At 41.5% G+C, this 8,035-nt stretch overlaps 1 long non-coding RNA gene across 1 annotated transcript; it reads left to right on the top strand.

The window, feature by feature from the left end:
• The first annotated feature begins 1,436 nt into the window (after positions 1–1,436).
• LOC4326727 (uncharacterized) lies at positions 1,437–2,641 on the top strand. The gene is made up of 3 exons (XR_001547319.3): positions 1,437–1,582; positions 1,759–1,832; positions 1,928–2,641. It is a non-coding gene; the product is annotated as an uncharacterized lncRNA (long non-coding RNA).
• Positions 2,642–8,035: the final 5,394 nt, after the last annotated feature.

Below are 8,035 nucleotides of genomic sequence, written 5' to 3'. Positions count from 1 at the left end.
TACTTAATTATTCACATGCTAATGACTTATTTGCTACATTTCATTTGTATTATGAACTTCTTTATTTATTTATTTCGTGTGGACAGCTTGTTGTAGTCCATTTGCCAAATCTCAGTTGTATGGATAAATGTATTGTTGTATGCTGAATTTCTGGTTTGATGAATTGATGAATGTTGAATTTCTGGGTTAATATGTTGCTAGATGCTAATATTCTGGGTTGATATGTTGGTGAATGGTAATTTTTTGGGTTGATATATTGCTGAATGGTCATTTTCTGGGTTGATATGTTGGTGAATGGTAATTTTTTGGGTTGATATATTGCTGAATGCTCATATTCCCAATTGATATGTTGGTGAATGGTAATTTTTTGGGTTGATATGTTACTGAATGGTCATTTTTTGGGTTGATATATTGATGAATGCTCATATTCCCGATTGATATGTTGGTGAATGGTAATTTTTTGGGTTGATATGTTGCTGAATGGTCATTTTCTGGGTTAATATGTTGCTGAATGGTAATTTTTTGGGTTGATATGTTGCTGAATTCTGATTTTTTTATTAGATATATTACTGAATGGTTATTTTCTAAGTTCATATATTGTTGCATGCATATTTTATTGATATATATATATATATTACTGAATGGACATTTTTGTTTCATTTTATGATAGGTAGGAAATGGACAACAACAGTGGCAAGGGAAGAAGCACCCATGCTTCATGGACCTCAGCTATGTCCTCTTTCATGCTTTCTCACCTAGCTAATGTTGTTGCTGGTGGCATAAGGACCTCATCTGGTTTCAAGGCAGTCCATCTCAATGCATGTGCTAAGGCGGTCGATGAAAGGTTCAATAGTACTCTCACGGGTGAGCAAATTAAGAACCATTTGAAGACATGGCAAAGAAAGTTCTCGAAGATAAATAGGCTTAGAAAAGTGAGTGCTGCTCGTTGGGATGAGAAAAACTTCATTATTACTCTCGATGATGAGCACTATAATGGTTATATTGAGGTATATGTCTTATTTTCTGGGTTCTTTGCTTTATTTTTATAACTTTTTATTGCATTTGCTTATACATTAACTTTTGTTTCATGAAGGATCACAAGGCTGATGCGGATTATTTTAACAAACCTCTTGCACACTATGGTGAGATGCTTACAATAGTTGGACTTATCTCGTTTTTCGTACAGATAACTAGATACTCCCTTCGTTTCATAATGTAAGTCATTCTAACATTTCCCATATTCATATTGATGTTAAATCTATCTAGATTCGTTAACATCAATATAAATATGGGAAATGCCAGAATGACTTATATTGTGAAATGGAGTGAAATGGAGGAAGTAATGTTAACCGCTACATAGAACACACTTAAAATCTGGGGAATGATTTATTTTTGGAACCAGGGAGTATATATACGCGCCAGCTGATCTGAAACGGTGACAATCCAAGTGCACAAAAAACCTTCACCTACCGAGCTGCTTTCCACCAACCCTCCTCACAACACCCTTCCCCTTCCTCGATCTTGAATTTACCCAATGCAGTCCTAGTGCTGCTGGTTGCTTTTGCATCCTCTTCTACTGCAGGTAATAACCTCTATGTATAGCTAGCTAGTTGATGTTGGATATCTTCTGTATGCATCTTCTCTTCAGTCTCTGGTGCTTTCCATGCCATTTCTTTTGCTTTCCCTTTCCCCCATATTCTCTCCTCTCCTTTCGGATTCTAAAGGTAATAGACGATGATCATCTTAGATGTCCTTCAGTTGGTCTTGTTTCAGCTTCGTGGAAGCTAATGGAGGACAAAGATGATAGATTTTGCTACAACGGCAACAAATATGTAAGTTGTACTATTCAAAGGCGATGAAATTTGTATTCTACAGCTTTCTTTTGTGTTGCCTAATTAATCTTTTGGTTCGCTCGTGCACTTTGCAGCGAAAAGGCAAAGACGCAGTTGCCGTCATGTTTGAGGCGATCTGGTTTGATGATGAAGTAGCATTCGACTTTCCCATGGGCATCTGTGCAACCAAAGCGTCACATCATGCTAGCATTTGGAAGCCTTCCTAGTTCATGAATGGTGCTATCCCGATTGAGCTTTTTTTTATCTGTCATACTATCCCTATCTTCAGGTAATCAAATGCTAGACGTTCTTGAGTGCTAGAACATTTTGTTCCGAGTACTTTGGAACGTTCTTGACCTTGCAAGGCTTCTCCCTGACCTTGCAAGAGTTGTCAATTTCTACCATCTCCTTGCCACACTTCTTGGCCCTTGTATTCTCGCCATCCCAAACCTTCCTTTCCCATTTCCAATGTTCAGCTGCATCCTCCACGCTCACATCCATTTCTTCCTTCTATCCCTCCTGAGCTAGCTTTTCTCCCATGTTCTGCCAAAAAAAAATGTTGTTGACAAGGTTAGAGTCATGGAGAGCAGTACTACATGTGTGATTCTCAAGGGTCTTGTATATCAGAAGACTTTGCTAATAGAAGAAGCTGAAATATTTAATGTATGTATTTTATAAGTTGTAAGATTGCTAGTCACTTGATTGAGCTAAATATTCCATTGCTATATATGGTTCACTCACCCTATATATATAGCTGACCTCTTCTGGACACTTTGAGCGACTTCTTATAATAATTATGTTGGGGGTCCTTTTGCTTAAGTAGGTCAAAATGTAAGTGAGGGGACAAAACTAATTCAAAATGACTTTTTGTAGTTTAAAAAACTTATTTGTACCATATGCTCCTTCCACGATTTAAAAATACATGCAAAACTTCTATGTGTATAAACAAGCTAGGTCGAGCTAGACTAGCTAACTTTTATCTTATATAAACATATTTTCAGAAGTTTGATATAAAATTATGCCAAAGACGTACACCAAAGCCAATGGTCCTTTGGTAGCGTGTTTTTTTAAAAAAATTAACTAGCCATATGCCCATATTTTGCAATGGGATCTAGGAAACTTTTTCTCTTTCCGTTTATTTTTTCTTTCAGTTTTGTGACCAGCTTTTATCTGATGTGGAATAGGTGGAAACTTCTTTTATAGTAGTAGAGATAAAGGAATAAAACATATATATACATTCTCTGCATCATAAATATACACAACCAATAAATATTGTACAGACAAAGGAAAAACCAGTGATGGAACAAAACCTCCCATATGTAACCACGGTAAAATAGGAAGCTCTAATGGGAATATTATTAAAAAGGATTGTCTATTTATTCAAGGCACTTCTACAAACTTCAGTAACTTTTAGACGATCCAGATCACCCCTCATGAGTTTCTCTTCACCTAGCCGGCGCCCGATGTGCTTCTGTTGCTCGTCGTGGTGCTCCTCCACTGCCTCATGCACCACTCATCTCCTCGTCGATAGTCTTCGGTGCCAGTGAGACCCCCCAGAACCAGCGTCCCCCTTCCCTCTCAAAGGCTCCCCTGCCACCCCCTCCTAATAATCACTTTGTATCTCAAGCCTCAGTTTGCAACCCTGCCCTCCGCCCTCCACTAACCCTGTGGCTCCGGTGGCACCGACACCACCGTCTCGCCACCCACCCATTCCATAGCCCTCGTAGATCGACTGTCACCCCTGCCCCTCTATAGCCACCCTCGTCGTTCCCTACCTACCATCCTCATCTATCCGTAACCCGAAAATCTTATTTGGTCTTGATTCCATAAATCTAAGATCGTTTTGTCACCAAAGAAGACGGAGAACTTGTCGGTAACGAAGAAATATGGTGCTTGTATAGTCGTCATTGCTAGTGTGTCACCTGCCACCTCCCTTCCTATCTTCTCCTTCCATCCCCTCATCATATAAAGGTTGAAGAAGATGCTCCGGCCGTTAGATTCTCGCTAACCGAAATTTCTTGGTATTTCAGTCACCTAATACCTACCATCCCAAATTTAGCTACCTTTAGAACTGAAAATCATTGATGAGTACATCCTCCACTATTACCCGCTGGCAAAGACGTAAAAGTCGGGCGGCGACCGTGTGAGCCTGTGAATAATCCCACCTTACTTAGCTTGGGAGGAGAAAGCCACCTTAAAAGGGAGAGCCACCCTTCCCCTATTGGACTAGTCTTTTAGGGTGATTGGGCCTTCTCCCCGAGTGGGTGTGCCTATGAACTGTTGGGGTCCGGGCAACCTTAATTTGTTGAGCCTCGGCCAACCCCACCTAGGCCAGATTGATAAATCATCCTAAAATATATCTATATTTTATCATATCAGCCAGTCATAACTATGCACCACTTTACTTTATCTATTTTTAACGGTCTTACATAGTATATTTGTATAGACATAATTATTTTTTTCAAAAGCAGTTAATTTTATAGTTAAACGCTTTAAACTTGGTACAAATAGAGACATGGTTTTATTGGATTGTTTCTCCGTACACTAGCTCCGCATTGGCCGAGTTGCCGAGCAATAATGAAAGGCTCACGCTATCTTCTCTTGGGAAATCATTGCATTGCTACCTGGGCAGGCTTTCTGCCACTCCTCACTCATTCATAGGCCATCACTTCTGTCGGGTCATGAAAGTGCGCAATTCATTCTCAGCCGTATGCACTGACTAGCTACCCAACTCATCTGAAACTGAAAAGTGTGTGCAATTCATTTTCATCTGAAAATTTATTTAACGGCTGATAAACTAAAGGGATGGCCGATATTTGATAGAGTTGACAAAAAGACGTGTTCATTTGATGTTATATTTAAGTAACCTATTAGCGCATAGTTACTTAAGTATTAGCTATTTGTTTTTTCTAAAAAATAGATAAATATGATTTTTTTTAAAAGCAACTTTCATACCGAAACCTTTTAAAAAAGCACACCATTTAGTAGTTTAAAAAGCGTGCGCGTGAAAAACGAGATAGATGAGAGTTGGGAAAGTGAACGAACGAACTCAGCCTATACTGTACTCATTAAACCTTATTTTCCACTTTACCCTCCACCTACCCGCCCGTTATCATCACCTCAGGCTCTTGACTAGGGCTGTTGATTCCGAGTTTAGTAAGGATGCAGGTCCTCTGTAGTTATGTATGTGTAGTATTACTCGCTGAGACGTGATGGGCTTCACAATCCTCGAGTCCACATGTTAGTGAACAGTTGTGTAATATTGTAGATGATCTTAATTCGTTTAGTAAACCTTCTTAAAACAAGACATCAACGAGCTCAATTGGCTGAAATTTCAGTAAGATTTAAAGCTCCAAATCTGTCGAAAAAGCAATAGGTAGTCCCACAACAAACATATAGAAATTTTGTCCATAAATTATGTTGAAGTTATAAGCACATAATGATTTAATTTATTCCATAAATAAATCATGACATTGCAGATGTAAACTAGATTGAACGTATCATTAGATCTATACATGTAAACTAAGCAGTAAAACATGAACAGATCAAATATGCGCAACATGTCGAACACGTACCGAGGTGGCGGAAAGACCGGTTGCTCGACAGGAACTACTCGCGGTTGCGGGCGTTGACGAAGGCGCGCAGCACGCGAGCGGAGAGGAAGGCGAGCCGTCCCGGACGAATAGGGAGCAGTCGCGTGAAGTGTTTCCCAAAAACCTTATTGCTGCCTTCTCCCAGTGCGGGGCGTCGAAGGCAGAGGTTCCGGAGACCTGCTCTCCCGATCGCAGGTGCACGCCTGCGAGCGGGATGGAGTAGTCTACGAGCGATGGCGCAGCACAGAGGAGGAGGCAAACCCTAGATTTATTTCGTGTCGTGTTGTGTGAAGGCGGCGGCTCGGTTTATATAGAGATAGGTCGCTTGATCAGGGCGCCCGCACGATCTCCACTCCGCGTAATTGAACCGGATAAGTCGCACGTAACTTATCCGGACTCCACGCCGTTTTCACGCACCGGATTTTTCGGAATGTTTCCAAAACAAAACAAATCCGAATTTTCCTGCAGCAAAACAAAACTGCAAAAGGAGGCTGCATCTGCGCAAGGGTGAGGAGCCAATTTTGCGGACCATTCGACGCGTACGTCGTGCGCGCGCGCCGCCTGCCCTGCCCTGCCCTGCCAGGCAAGGCGAGCGAGCGCGCGCGTGTGTTCCCCCCTCTTATCTCCACCACACATGCTTCAAGTGGCTAGGAGGGCATCCTCCCTTTTAAGGAGGTCCCCCTCTCCTAGAATAAGCAAGGTGGTAGTAAACTCCATATGCATGCCATCCCATGTGGTGGGTTTTTGTGATTTTCCAAAGAATTAATCTTCGAATGGGCCTTAGCCCATCTATTAATTCCAACAATCCCCCACCAAATCTCAAAATCCCACTGAGATTTGCCTTTCCCAATGTACTGTTTATATACCAGCGGTTCGATGGAGACCGATTAAGGTTGAACATCCACCTAGAACTCCAAGCTACACTTACTCACAACTTGAACAATTGGCTACGCCTTGAATTGCAAGTCTTGTGCAAGCAAGTTTCACTCAGAGTCTTATCTGGTACTAGACCGTCTGTAGACTACCCCTCGGGTGGAGCGTATAAGTCATACTCGGGTGGTCTTTAGTAAGCTTCCTAGAAGATTCACCCAAAATATCCATAGACTGCGACCAACAGTCAAGCTCACAAAGGTGAGTTCTTTCAAGAATGCTCTGCAGGATAGCATCTTCGCTAATTAAAGCCAACAAAACTCATTAAGGCATAGCCAACCTGCCTTGCAGCTCACGAGAGTACATGCATCTTCACTTAGAGAGGGTATTTATTGGTACTCTCCTCTAGTTTACTAATAGTTTGTTCTTCCCAGGTTCTAATTCACGGGATCTCCGATCACATAGACTGGGTTACCACCATAGTATAACTCACATGGGTCTCAAACCCATCTCCTTCGATGCATTGTCTATCACATTTCGTGATAGTCCCTTCGTGAAGGGATCTGCCAGGTTTCTAGTTGTTTGGATGTAATCCAATGTTATAACTCCGGAGTTTCTCAATTTCCTGACAGACTTCAATCGTCTTTTCACATGTCTAGACGATTTCATATTATCCTTAGAACTATTTACTTTGACAATTACCGTTTGATTGTCACAATTCATAAGGATAGCCGGCACCGGTTTTTCAACAATAGGGAGATCCATTAATAGATCACGCAGCCATTCTGCCTCAACAGTAGCAGTATCTAGTGCCGTCAACTCTGCTTCCATGGTTGACCTCGTCAAAATGGTCTGTTTGCAAGACCTCCACGAAACGGCACCACCACCTAGTGTGAAGACATATCCACTAGTGGCTTTGATCTCATCCACATCAAGGATCCAATTAGAATCACTATATCCTTCCAGTACCGCAGAATACCCAGAATAGTGAAGCCCCAATTCCATAGTACCTTTCAGATAGCACATTACTCGCTCAAGCGTACGCCAGTGATCATCTCCCGGATTAGAGGTAAACCGGCTCAACTTGCTCACAGCAAAGGAGATATCAGGCCTAGTTGCACTAGCCAGGTACATCAGCGAGCCAATGATTTGGGAGTATTCCAGTTGATTCCTAGCAATTCTCTTGTTCTTGCGAAGCAACAAGCTAGGATCATAAGGTGTTGGAGAAGGCTTACTATCAATGTAGCCAAAGCGATTCAAGATCTTCTCCACATAATGGGACTGCAAGAGTGTAATCCCATTCTCACCTCTAACTAGCTTAATGTTTAAGATAACATCAGCTACTCCCAAATCCTTCATATCAAATTTTTGAGACAAGAATGATTTAACCTCATTTATCACCTCAAGGTTTGTCCCAAATATCAGTATGTCATCAACATACAAGCACAGAATAACTCCCTCACCCCCATCATGGCGATAGTATACACATTTATCTGCATCATTGCATCATTGACTGCGAAGCCTGCAGATGTCAATGTTCTATCAAATTTCTCGTGCCATTGCTTAGGAGCTTGTTTCAGACCATACAAAGACTTCAACAATTTGCACACCTTGCCTTCTTGACCTTCAACTACAAACCCATCAGGCTGATCCATATAGATCTCCTCATCCAGCTCTCCATTAAGAAAAGCTGTCTTAACGTCCATTTGATGAACGAGAAGACCATGTGAGGCTGCTAGG

This window comes from Oryza sativa, chromosome 1, assembly GCF_034140825.1.
Source record: "Oryza sativa Japonica Group chromosome 1, ASM3414082v1".
Taxonomy (NCBI): domain Eukaryota; kingdom Viridiplantae; phylum Streptophyta; class Magnoliopsida; order Poales; family Poaceae; genus Oryza; species Oryza sativa.
The sequence above is the reverse complement of the archived record's forward strand: the minus strand, read 5'-3'. Positions and strand labels throughout refer to the sequence as shown.